This window comes from Natator depressus, chromosome 5, assembly GCF_965152275.1.
Source record: "Natator depressus isolate rNatDep1 chromosome 5, rNatDep2.hap1, whole genome shotgun sequence".
Lineage (NCBI taxonomy): Eukaryota > Metazoa > Chordata > Testudines > Cheloniidae > Natator > Natator depressus.
In genome coordinates, this window is record NC_134238.1 from 112479051 (window position 1) to 112492775 (window position 13725).

At 41.4% G+C, this 13725-nt stretch overlaps 1 protein-coding gene across 15 annotated transcripts in view; it reads right to left on the minus strand.

Annotated features, from left to right (window-relative positions):
• Positions 1 to 13725, minus strand: part of ELAVL2 (ELAV like RNA binding protein 2) — a 169934-nt gene that overhangs the window by 123039 nt on the left and 33170 nt on the right. The window contains exon 1 of one of the 15 annotated variants that reach the window (XM_074953474.1): positions 794 to 816. The exons of the other annotated variants lie outside the window; for them this stretch is intronic. The gene's annotated coding sequence lies outside the window, so the exon portion shown is untranslated. Of the gene's footprint in view, positions 1 to 793; positions 817 to 13725 lie in introns of those variants that run through there. 15 annotated transcript variants of the gene reach the window in all.

A 13725-nucleotide genomic window follows, 5' to 3' on the forward strand; every position in this document is an offset into this window, starting at 1 on the left:
TAAGACTTTAGTGAAGACTGAAAAGGCATTAAACTTATGGCTGGAAGACATGAACCTTAAACGTGTGCCTATCAATGGCAACACATTGCAAGAAAAGACTCAGCCTCTACATGCTGTTCAAACCTCCTACCGAAGGGGGACAGGCTTCTGATGAGAAGGAATTCAAAGCCAGCCAAGGTTGGCTTAACAGTTTTAGGAACCGTTTCAACCTCAAAAACTTGCAGACTATTGGTGAAGCTGCAATGAAGAGGCAGCAAAAACCTAACCCGAACAATTAAAGAAAATCATAGAAGAAAAGGGCTATCTTCCGGAACAAGTTTTTAAATGTTGATGAGACTGGGCTCTTATGGAAAAAAAAATGCCCAACCGCACTTACATTTCGAAATCAGAAAGACAAGCCCCTGGCTTCAAAGCAGCTAAAGACTGCTGTTTTGTGGCAATGCGGCTGGGAATTTAATAAAGCCGGGCTTGCTCTACAGGGCTGCAAATCCCCGTGCCCTAAAAGGCAAGAACAAAAGTCTCCTGCCTGTGTTCTGGCAATCAAATAAAAAGGCTTGGGTGACGGCAGCATTATTTCTGGATTGGTTCCATAAGCGTTCCATTCCAGAGGTCAAGCAGTACCTCGAAGAGAAAGGACTTGACTTTAAAAGTGTTGTTGATCATAGACAATGCTCCTAGCCACCCTGCAGCACTCCAGTTTGCGCATAACGACGCTGAAGTAGTTTTTCTCCCCCCCGCATACCACCTCCATCCTCTCGACCAAGGTGCAATTCGCTGTTTCAAGGCCACGTACACGAGGCTTACGTTCTCATGGATACGTAGCACTATGGATGCTGATCCCAATCTTAATGTGATGGAGCGCTGGAAGTCCTTCAACATTGCCAATTGCATCACTTATATTAAGCAGGCGATGGTTGCAATCAAGCCTGAAACAGTCAATGCACGCTGGTGAAACCTATGGAAAGAAAAAATGTGTGAATGATTTTAAAGGGTTTCCCGACCACTGACAAAGAAGTGAAACACATTGTCCAGGTGGCCAGGCAAGTGGGTGCTGATGGCTTTATCGACATCCTTGAGGAAGAAATTGAAGAATTGAGAGCTAGAGAGAAACATTGATTAACGAAGAGTTAGAAGAACTGATAAAATCGTCTACAGAAGACGAAGACGATGATGACAAACAGGAAGAGCCAGCAAGTTGGAATCTTCATAAATTTGCTGAAGTGTTCCAAGCGGCGAAACACTTTAATGATTTAATTTCGGAATACGATCCCTCTATGGAACAAAGCCTTGAAATCACACTTAGTATTACAGACTATTTGAGACCGTAACAAGAAATGTCTCTTGAGCTGCTCAAACAGCGACAGTTGCTGATCACCATGTTTTTCAAGGAAAACCAACCATCAGTAGATGAGCCTACACAATCAACTTCGAGCTAAACCAGAGTCAACCACTTCGTCTACGACTCCCTCTCCATCACCCAAGCTCTCCGGCACCTCCATCTCCTAGATCGACATCAAGCCCTGATGACCCCCTGTAATTACCCCCCTGTAATTAAAAATACAGTACTGTAAAGTTATATTTTGCATATGCACTCTATTATATACTGTACATATTATACATATTACTGTACAGGGTTGTATACACAAAACCATGTACAGTATACTGTACTTTATGGACGATTTAATGGATTTTCAAGGGTAATATTGACTATACACGATTTTCGCCTTACGTGCTGACTTTAGAACCTTACCCCTGCTTAAGATGCAACTCCACTGTAATTGTACTGGATAAATGTCTCATGACCCTGCCTGTTACCTGTTTGATGAAACGGAGCCTGCAACCCAGTTGAGACTCCAATTCTGAGCGAGTGTACTGATGATATGTTTGATGGTGAGACTTCCAAAGAAGTCCCCCCAGAATAGTTTTCCCCTTAGTAGTTCCATCTTGCTCTGCTGTGTTGGTACCATATTGCTCACAGAACAGCCTCAGAAGAATTGCTTCACCTTGTAGTTTGGCTTGGAACCTTGTATACAGTCTCGTAGATAGTAGGATTTAGTTCAGTTCCCTCCAAGACTCCAGCCATCAGTTTTCCAAAGGTTTTCTTCAAGTATATTCTGAGGCTGCCAGGAGCTGTTCTGTTTGAATGGCTGCTTTCCAGAAACACAGACACTTCTATGCCTGGCTCACTGATCACAGCCATGGCTGAGAAAAAAAGCCATCTAAAGAGACATCTGGGACAAAACAAGGCAGCCAGGGTTATCTAAAGGCTTACTCACAGCCCACAAGACTTTCCCATACTTGGTAGGAAGTTGGACAAAGTCTGCCCATGAAAGGATTAGTTAAGTGAAGTGAACGCAGCAGAAGGAACCCTTTGCAAGGAAGTTGCCTCCTAGGTCCTCCTTTACATACATAAGAACAGCCATACTGGGTGAGACCAGAGGTCCATCCAGCCCAGTACCCTGCCTTCTGACAGTGGCCAATGCCAGGTGCTTCAGAGGGAATCCACGAATCCACTTGACTGTACTGTGACTCTAATGAGATACAAGTCCATCAGCGATCCAATAAGCCATCCTTTGTCACACTATGCCTGGGTTTTCTGGGCCATCTTATGGCTGAGTATTCCTGAAGGAACAGGCTTCTCTGCATTATTCTCCTGTCCCGCCTACCCTGACAACTGTCATTCCTCCCAGGAGAAAGAATCCAAGCTCTTGTTTCAGTTTTGACTTTTTTAAAAAAGTGAAATCCAAGGTGTTTTCAAGTGCTTGGGTTGCACTTGATTCCAGCTGAATAAGACTCTGAAACAAGTACTGTGGATAGGATCCCTGGATTGGGTCAGAGTTGGAAAGATTGATTGTGATCTTGAGAGGGATGGGGCTTTTCTTTTTGCCCTCTTCTTCTGGAAGCAAGGTTCCCACCCTTTTCTATGGCTTTTACATTAACCCTCCTCTATCCCTAATCAGCTAAGAATACAGATAGCGGAGACAGACCTGATGAATTCACTGAACAGCCAGGAGTGTTTACCTCCATGGAAAATGTACCTTCACTTCCTACAAGAGGCTGCTGCTTCTGCTTCTTCGGTGCCCCCCATCAAGTCAGAGGCAAGCCCCTGATCCCTGTGCAGGATATCAGACTCCCAAGAAGTCCCTAATGGAACTTTAAGTCAGCTGGATTAAGGAAGAGGGTGACCTAGAGGCAACCAGAGTACCCCAGACCCGGTGGATGGGGAAGATTCCTCATAAAGGAGCATATGGTTAAACCTCTGCTAATAGGGCATAAGAATCATGGGTTGCTGGTCAAGGGAATAGGGCTTGAGAGTCCCTTATAGCTATGTCAATAGTCCACTGACCATTTGTTTCTCTCTCTGTTCTCCTTCCACGGCTTTGTATTGGGAGGTGGAGGGGACCTGCTGAAGCCAGTCACCAGGCAGTCATCATTAGTAGGGCCCTACCAAATTCATGCCCATGAAAAACACATTGCAGACCGTGAAATCTGGTCTTGAAATCTGTATAGTATAGGGTAAAATCATACATGTGGGAGACCAGCGTTTCTCAAATTGGGGGTCCTGACCCAAAAGGGAGTTGCAGAGGGGCTGCAGTATTGCCACCCTTACTTCTGCACTGCTACCTTCAGAATTGGGTGGACAGAGAGCGGCGGCTGCTGGCCAGGCACCTCGCTCTGAAGGCAGCACCCCGCCAGCAGCAGCACAGAAGTAAGGGTGGCAATTCCATACTAAGCCATCCTTACTTCTGCGCAGCTACTGGTGGCGGTTCTGCCTTCAGAGTCGGTTCCCAACCAGCAGCTGCCGCTCTCCAGCTCAAGGCAGCACCTTTAATACACTGCAGCAGAGAACTAAGGATAGCTGTACCACAATCCCCCCTGCAATAACCTTATGACACCTCCCAACTCCTTTTTTGGGTCAGGACCCCCTACAATTACAACAGATTTAAATTGCTGAAATCATGAAATTTATGATTTTTTTAAATCCTATGACCCGTGAAATTGACCAAAATGGAATGTGAATTTGGTAGGGCCCTAATCATTAGCCTTTTTTGTCTTTCAGCAACTACACTTGATTACCCCTTCCTCTACTCCACTTGCCACACGCCTAGTTCAGTTTTCTCCTGGTTCATGGAAGAGCGGTGCAATCCCTCCCTGGGCTAGGTCAAATTGTGGGGGGATTCCCCAGTCACAGACATACCAAAGCTCACTATTTAGGGATATAGGTAAATGCTCTTTATTTTTCTTCACTGCTTGTTTGCCCATACTGGGGATCAAGCAGGGACATGCCCATCTTGTGCTGCTGGAATGCCTCTGTAGGAAGCGAGAATCCAAAACTGAAGTCATACAGCCCCACAAGACAGTTTAAAATATATATATATCAGCACAGATCCAGCCAGATTAAAGCATAAATCGGAAAAGATATTTTACTGCTAGGCTGTATTTCAGTTTAGAAAAACTTAAATCCAAGAGTCAGAAAAAGCTTTGCAGTAGGCCTGCCCACCTCACTCGCAGCTGCAGAGGCAGAATAGAATTGTCAGGTTCTACAGGAACAGGGATGTACCCATAAACCAAAACTGACAAACTGAGTTCTGTATCAAAGCTGCAAACAGACTAAAGATTCACTGCAGAAGCATGAGAGAAAAGTTTATATGCCCTCAAGAAGTGTCAACAAACAAAGCAGAGACATGGCTATCTCACAAAACTCTCCCGTGAAAGTTCTCTCATTAGATCACCCATGTTGAATCACTATATCAGATATTTTCATTTGTTTGCTGGATTAAGTATTGCAGTTTCCTGCAAGCATAGTAGTGGTCAGAAACTCCAGTATGTATTCCCCAATTCCCTTTTTAATAAGCCCTTTTATAAGTCAATGTATAACTTCTTCATTTCATAAGAGCTTTTCTTTAAAAAAAAAAGTTCAATCCACAGAAATAACACCATGCATGACAGACTAAAACATCTACCATCTTTCCTTGCATTTAAATGCACAGTTACTAGCACTTTAAGCCACACTTCTTTACAAATAAATAAATAAAATCAAATTTCTTCTGGAAAAGAAGAGGGTTGGACACAATATTTTCAGCACACAAGCCCTGCCTTTCTTATTTGTATCATTACTCTGGACAGTGTTCAGAAGTTCAGCACCAGTGCTAGCTTTTGAATCTAATGTACAGACAAGTTTATTGAAATTAATTTCCTATGCTGTTGTGCATTGAGACTTAGATCATGGGCTGAGGTTAAGCCAATTAATAAAGGTATATAACAAGCGTCAGAATGACATTTACAGGGGACACCTATGAAGCCAGAACTGAAATACAAACTACAACATCTAAGGCCATGTCTACATCCAGCAGTTGTTGCAGTTTAACTGAAGGTATGAAAAAAAATTTGGGGGGGGGGGGGAGGGAGGAGGGAGAAGAGGGGGAGAGGAGGAATCCGCGTAGTTAAACTGGTACAAGCCACTGTATAGTCACACTTTAGTTTCAACCTATTCCTTGTCAATTTAAATTAACCTGAAATAAGTCTAGTTTTCACTGAAGTAAGTGTCCAGAGCTTTTTGCACCAGTTTAAAAAGATAAGCTTTTAAAAAAAAGTCACTCCTTTAAACCAGTGCAACTTTTCAGGTAGAAAAGCCCTCACATTAGATGGGAAAAGGAGACTTACACAGGGGCCGCCAACCCTATTAGCTGAGTCAGAGGTTTACTAACTGGTCACTAGTTTTTGGTGCTAACACCTGAGCAACCAATGGCAATCTCACTAAATTTAGGTACATAATGATTTTGGCAAAACAGATTATGTTCAGCTAAAGGGTACAAAAAGATTAAATTTATATTTTTGCTTTTACTTATGAAACGCTGAAATTGTAGTTAATTTTAAAAAAAAGTCAGAAAATGGGAAAGGTTCCTATAGCAACATTAACTCATTTTCAGTTTGTTTTCCTTGAATATGATGCTTAATGCATTTGTTTGTTCTGTTCAATTTATACCACAGATACACGAGTGCAATAGGGCCTAGTTAACATTGCTTTAGGAATGTAAACGTTCCTGTTTCTCAGCTTCAATTTTTAAACTGTGCAACCTTGACATTGCATTACAGTTCTGTGCATTTAATTTGTTGAGAGTCAGAGGCGGTTGCCCAAGCTGAATGTTAGCATCTAAATATTCACAAAGACGAATGAGGTGAGGAGATGGTAGTTCACACTGCTGCCATTGCATAGTTCTCTACAGCACCTGGACACAACAAACAGCACCTCTATTCCCTCTGAAACAGCCATATCTTTAAAACGGATTTCATTTTTAAGTGAAAGCTTAAAACACGTGGATTGTAGGGGGGGAAAAAAAAAGGTGGCAAACCCCACAAGAGATGCAGAATGCACTTTTATTCCCATTTTCTTGTTCCTGTTAAGGAAACGTTTTTGGTGGGGGAGAGAGGACGACTATCTATATTGCCTCTTCTACACAAACGGACCTAGAAGCAGCCACAATCCTCTGCATTTTAGGCTGGGCAGAAAGCCTGCAGCTTTGTTACAAAGGAGACTTCAATATCTTTGATCTTCAGTAGAGCTACTGAGCGAACTCAGAAACAATTTCAGACGCTTAATAGCTTTATTAACCGACCAATTCCCCTCTTGCCCACCAAGATCCTACCTTGGAGTAAATCAATGGCCAAGTACTATTTACATGCCAAATTTCACAGTTTAGCCATTTGAGCTGTACATACTACAGATTTTTCAATAAAAATATTCCCCTCACCTTACATAGTTCAAAAATAAAGTCAATGAAGGATGTACGCATCAAAGTTGACACTTTGGCCAGATCAGGTATGCAATATTTCACCCAAAAGTTTGGTTCTGATTTTTTAGCCAAGGATATGAGCAAATGGGGGGGTAGGGCGGAGGGGGAGAGAAGAGAAAGAATTTAAACTGGTTTAGAATCTAAACTGAAAGCGATTGCCACACACTCAGTTATCATATATGTTTTTTCTAGCAGTTATGAGCATGCAAGAGTCCTCCATTTAGGGGACAGAATGGAAAGTATAAACCAGCCTGCAGAATATGCTGGCTAGAGGGACATCCACCTTTAAAAAAAATAGTTTTGAAGATTTTTTTAGCCTACTAATGCTACTACAAACTAAGGGTATGTCTTCACTACCCGCCAGATCGGCAGGCAATCAATCCAGCGGGGATCGATTTATCGTGTCTAGTCTAGAAGCAATAAATCGACCCCTGAGCACTCTCCGGTCGACTCCTGTACTCCAGCGCCGCGAGAGGCGCAGGAAGAGTTGATGGGGGAGCGGCAGCAGTCAACTCACCGTGGTGGAGACACCGCGGTAAATCGATCTAAGTACGTCGACTTCAGCTACGTTATTCACGTAGCTGAAGTTGCTTAACTTAGATCGATTCCCCCCCCCGGGTAGACCAGGGCTATGAATCTTAGTCTAATTGTTGTTTGATAGCAAGTGCAGGTTGTTTACTCAAACTGTTAATTTTAAGACACTGACAATTCCTTGATAAAAACTGATGTAAGCAATAATGTTTGCCGCTTACCTTTAACTAGTTATGTTTGCTGATTCAAGATTGGAGATGAAAGGTAGATCTAAAAAAAGCAAGTAAATCCCAAGCTCTTGCTCTGCCTTGAAACTGGACTGGTGCATATGAAATTTAATGCTAATGAATGAACAGAAACAGAGGTCACAACATTAGTTTTTGGGCATTTCAAGAGGGCGCACAAAATGGATTACACTGAAATGAGAAAAATCCTGCTACAGAACGAGGCATGACTCTACTGAAAATACCCGTTACTATACAAAACCCTGCTATATTACTAGTTGCTATGTATACACAGATGTACTGCAACCATTCAGGAGACTAATTATTTCCTACCAATTCTCTCTCTCTAGCCACAAGGACTGTCAGAATTTCAGCCTCTTCTCCTGCCACCGACTATCACATTCTCCTTGAACAAGAGCAGAGCTTCAAGGCGGCATGACTTCTGCCTCACCACCCTCCCAACAGTTGCTGTTCTGCCACTGGGTCAGATGGAGCGCTGTTCCATTGAGCTTAATAATTTTTGCAGTCAGACTTATTCGCATCCAACCAGTTCCACAAGCCATTCAAAGCTCTTTAACGTTCAGTTCGTTCTTCTTCAAAGTGAAGGTGTAATACGATGATACCAGCTACAGTACCCCAAACAGTAGCACACAACTGAACATGGCCTGCAGCCGCACTTCAGGGACGGTGCCTGCAAGTCAGTAAACAGTCCAATAGCCAAAGTAGAGTACAAAGGGCCATTTTCACAAAAGCCCTTAAACAAAGGACACACACAGCTGAGAAGTACCTCAAAGCACCACCTCAATTTTGACCTTGGAAACACCTGCATTTCCTCCTACTCCTCCATGGTTTTAAGTTAAAAACAAAAACCTAGAACAGTTGGGGCAGGGCTCAGAAACGGCTACCAGGGGTGTCTGCTCTTCAGAATTTCAGCATACATTTAAAAAAACCCTCTAGCTGTTATTGTTGTGAAGACAGACTCAGAGAGGTGCGCCAAATGCAACGGATGCACAAAGTGTCTGCACAAAGAACCATAGCTGAGAGTTGTGAACGGTCCCATTCGTCTCAGTGGGAAGTTAACTAGATACGTAGTGATCACAATTTTAAATGTCAGCAATTTCTTTATGCAACGAAGAAGAAAGAGGGTCCTAGATCTGCACAATTTACTGACTTATGTCATTTTGATGCCACCAGTGAGCAGTATACAAGAGATACAAATACTTCACTGCCAAATCAAGGAGGTGGCAAGCCCAGGAGACTAGCCAAGCCATGGAACATGTTTATGCCTCTCCGAGTCTATTTTAAGCATATGCACAACCTACTGTGAGTAGCACCCCATTCTACACAAAACAAGCTCAACCTATGGCTTCTAGTCTGGAAGAATACCACCATGTTCCCCCCATTCCACACCAATCTGGCCCCTAAACTAGATATGGAGATTGATGATCACTGAAGAGTTCTGCTTTCACGTGATACTTCTCAGAGACGAGCAACAAAGAAATTCAAAGATGCAGGTTCTAAGGTCAGCTGCTAACCTTAAGTACATTACGGAAAAGCCACTTTAGACATGGCTCACTGCTCTTAACTATAGTTTTTGAGGCACTAAACACAATACATTACATATATTTCTGTTTCTCGCATATATTTTTAAAAAGATAACCAGCAGAGACTATTCACAGGAGGCAGAGGATGCTTTTTGCAAGACTTGAACAATTTATTGGACACTTCACTAGCCAAAGCAACAAGACAGTGTTCTCCTTTTCCTCTCCCCCGCAAAATAAATACAGTACACAATACTTACTGCAAGGTAACAACTGAAATTTCCCACTTTTTTTTTTAAAAAACAAAGATGAAGCTTCATCTAATATTTGCAGTACTATTAAACCAGCCCTACTAACTACATCTCTCCCCATAACAGTTTAACTTAAATATTCCAGCAAACAGGCAAAAGCAATTTCATTCCACACACAAAAAAAATCCACTGTGAAAACTTGGTTAGTCAAGGAAAACGGTTTGGGCTAAAACAAACAAAAAAATCTACATTGAATAATTCTAAAGGAAAGCAGATAACATCGTGGCAATTAGGGCCTGAAGTACTAAGATGTAATAGGCCAGGATGGCTTGAACAGCCTTTCCTAATCCTGCTTGAAATGCTTTTCAAGCATTCAGTTTTAAATTATCCCAATTTTTGATTGTGTATTAAATATTCCGGATACTGTCCCACACACATTTTAGATTAAGCATTGGCTATTCAGTAACTGTGTAATATATAGAAGTAATAAAAGCCTATTTAACATGATACTAAAGGGGGGAAAAGGGGGGGGGGGGGAGAAGAGGAGACATCAGCCAGTTAACTGCAGTTCTCAACAGCACTAATCTGAACTGACCAAAAATGTGGCGGTAACTCAAACTCAAGGCAGCCATTTGGAAGACAACAGCAATTTTATTGGTTTCCAAAATACAGATGTTTTTACAGAAAAGCAAGACATGCTGGCATTTTTTTATTATATACACATATACGACCCAGGACTCAGAAGTAGTTTAAAAAAAATTGGCGGGCTGTTTTAATTAAATGCTGATTAAAACTGTGCTAGCTTATAGGATAGACTATTTTTAGATCTTTAAAGTGGTGCTGGTTGGTCAAGATACTTCCCTCCCCCAACTCCAGAGAAGGCCCTAATGGTGTTTATTGCCTTTTCTTTTCAGCCAAGCAATATAAGCTAGAAGAATAAGAAGTACTTCTTAACCCTGAAGAAGCAGAGAAGTTCTTAGAAAAGCCGTCCGCTTGTAGACACCCAGAACTGGCACTAGTCATAAAGAGACTAAGCAACTGCTTAAGTGAATAGGGGGCCCCTTGAGCTGCTCAGGCCCTTATTAGGTGGTGTGGGAAAGGAGGCAAAATATTCCTGCTTAGCACCCCAAATGGGCTAGCACTGCCTCTACGGACACCTGAGATTTACAAACCTTCTGCTGGGTAGCAGCAGTAGCGTTGCTAGAGCAAGTTACATCTTTTCAGACACCAGCAACACTGAACCCAGTGAGAGAAAATTAAATCTCCATTCTGTTTTAGAGCGGACTTGCAAGGAAAAGCACTGGGTTTATGGTTATTTTGTTGGTGTTTCTGCCTGAATTATAAAGGCAATGAGATTCTGAATTATTAATATCATTACACACACACGCTAGATATTCAGGTCTGTCTATAGTGTTTCCTGAAAGACTACAGAACATGAGAGAGCTAGTAGTATACCACATGATAACTGAACGAGTGAAACCTTAGTCTCTGTCTGAAGCTACTCTCCCATCTTTGATCCAGAACTGGTACAGCTGCAACAGTGGAATCACTCATTCAGAGCAGGTGCAGGCAGACCTATTATGTCAGAAGGAGGAGGGAGAAGAGTTAAGGAAGTTTATGGCTCCCTCAGAACCCCGCACAATTCAACTCATGGCAACTGCAGTTACAGACAAGATCCAAAAATATAATACCAGTACAATTTAAGTGAAAATTCCTAAAATAGTTCCAAGAGAAGTGGCATATATGGAACATGGGTTCCATCAGCATTCATCTGGAATGTCCCATCTCAAATGCACACAAGACAGACCTAGATATTGTAACACTTCCCACCTCTCTCTGTATTGTTTATTTGTGCTGCTAGAACTCTAGACACTAATGACGCTCATCCCAAGCGATACGTCTGATTGCAAGTGTTCTCATTCTGCATGGAACTACTAACACCTTTAGGTTTTTAAAAATTTTCTAGGAGCTGTTTTTGGCATTTCTACTATAAGCAATTTAGAGTTGCTTTTTTAAGAGAAAGTGGTATGAAGCATATCCAGTCTCTATAGAACATTTAAAAATTGACAGTCTCATCAGGACCATCTCTAAGAATGCATTTTCTTTGAAAGAGTGGGCTGGATAAAGCAAGGCAAGATAGCAAGTGTTTTCACATGGAAGTGGTAAAGGACAGAGCAGGCAGCTGTTTTCTAGACACAGCCTCTGCCAAGGTTCTACTGTAAAACCTAGGTGCAGTGGCAACACGTTAGACACCAGGATTCCTTGCAAATTGACAACAATGCTTACTGGGCTACTAGTGCAGCTTGTTCTTCAATACTGGCAGTTTTCCTGAGCCTCTACGCTGACAAGCAAAACCCACTTCTGCACAATATTTTGCCATCAGATACTTACTACATTTTAAATGAAAACTGCAAAACCAAACAAACTTATTTCAAATTCTGTTGCAAGGCTATACTCCAGTACAATTGTCTAAACACTAAAAGCCAATTCTTCTCAGGTAAATTCAGCAGTGTAAATTCAGCACTAATCCATTAAGTTGTCTAGATATATACAGATAACAGATCAGAAAAGAGGGAGTTTGATTTCCTGCTTAGGAATTGGGGACAAGGATGTCAAAAAACCCACATATTGTTTGGTAGTCACTTCGGATGATATTGCAATTTGTTCCAATAAATTTGAGCTATCAGGAAAAGAAAGCATCATGTTTTAAGACAACTGTTTCTCAAAGATTTGAGTGCTGAGCACTCAAGATTTTAACCTCTGCTAATGAACACATTAGAACAAAAATTAAATATTCCTGATGATGGGATGCATCTTTAGATGCAAATTAAATTCATTCATCAATTGTGTTTTGTTTTGCAGGGATAAATGGTGGCAAAAGATCAAAAGCCGTTAGCCTGAATGACAGTAAGATTGTGTCATGAGCAACCTTTCAGCATTGCAGAGATCAATAAGAAGCTTCCTATTACAAGTGTAATTTCTTTTCCCCCCTTCAACTCTACCTCTGAAAGAATCCAGAGCAATTTAGAGTAGCTAAGCTGATTTTGGGAAAGGAGCACAGAAAAGAAGGGGTAAGTGGAAGAGCACCGTCTTTGGATTCTGCTAGACTAAAAAGAGCGGTTCTTTTGCTTCCCCTAACAGATCCATCTATTAAAATATCAATTAAGCTAACTCAGTGGAGGGGGAGGGACTTTTTCACCCTAGTCTAGACAAGTCCTTACTGAGCCAGGAACAAGGTTATGATAGGAAATATTTTAAATGCCTCCATTTTTTTTTTTTTGTAACTAATCACCCACAAGGTAAGCTAATTCATTCGTAAAACTTAAGCTTCCCGCATATGTATAAGTCTCTTCCTACTCTGGTGGAAAATTAGCTGACTTAAAGGAGTCATTAAATAGGACATCCCTTACTCATGACACCATTTTATACAATAAAAAAAATGGTGGTGACTAAATGCCAAAAGATCACACAGTGCGAGAGGGACTCGCTTTAACTCTGCGTAACAGAATAAAACAGCATTAACAATAAACTAACATGATTAGGCCAGTAATGTGGAAAGATTTATGCAAATGCTAACTAGCATGTTCAAGACTTCAGTTACTCTGAAGACTAAAGCAATTAAAGTCTTTACTGCGCACAAAAAAAGGATCAACCATTTTGCTGGAACAGAACACACTGGAATTGAGAAGACTATCACTGTGAAGGGAAATGTCAGTTCAAGCATGGCTATAAAAGGCTTCTGAAAGGGAAAATAAAGCCTCAAAACTTATGTCAAATGTTAACATTAGAATGACTGAGTTCCCTTACAGTTTCAAGGTTATTTGCAATTAATCTAGCTTCCATTACTCCCAATGCCACATACAGCCAAAAAGACAGTTAATTTGAGACACCTATGTTGTGTATGTCAGATAAACCTCACTTCTCTCTTCGGTAGTACACTAAATCAGCAGTAGGTCTCTTCTTCCCATCTATGAGAAAACAAGCTGCAGAAAAGGTTCGGGATCTGCTTGACATCAGTCACCCCAAACACACTTTATCTCCAAAAGGTCTAGGAAAAGAGTTAAATGTTGTCTATGGGGTCTCTCTCTTTGATTTGCAACAAAGGAGGACATAAAATGCCAAACTGAAGCTGTAGTTCAAGTTCTCAACACAATGCCACTGTCACCCCCTTAACCCCCAATTTTAGATAGAGTTGATTACTAATGGTTTTCTTTGCATCCTGCCATTTTTGCCAGCCCAACGCAAAGGAAGAGAAAAAAACTGAGACATAGCTGTTTTTAAAGTACTAATTTAGCATTAGGGAACAGGAGCCTCTAAACCATAACAGCACACCAAAATTCAAGACAAGTATATTATTCACTGAATACAACAAAAAAATTATTCT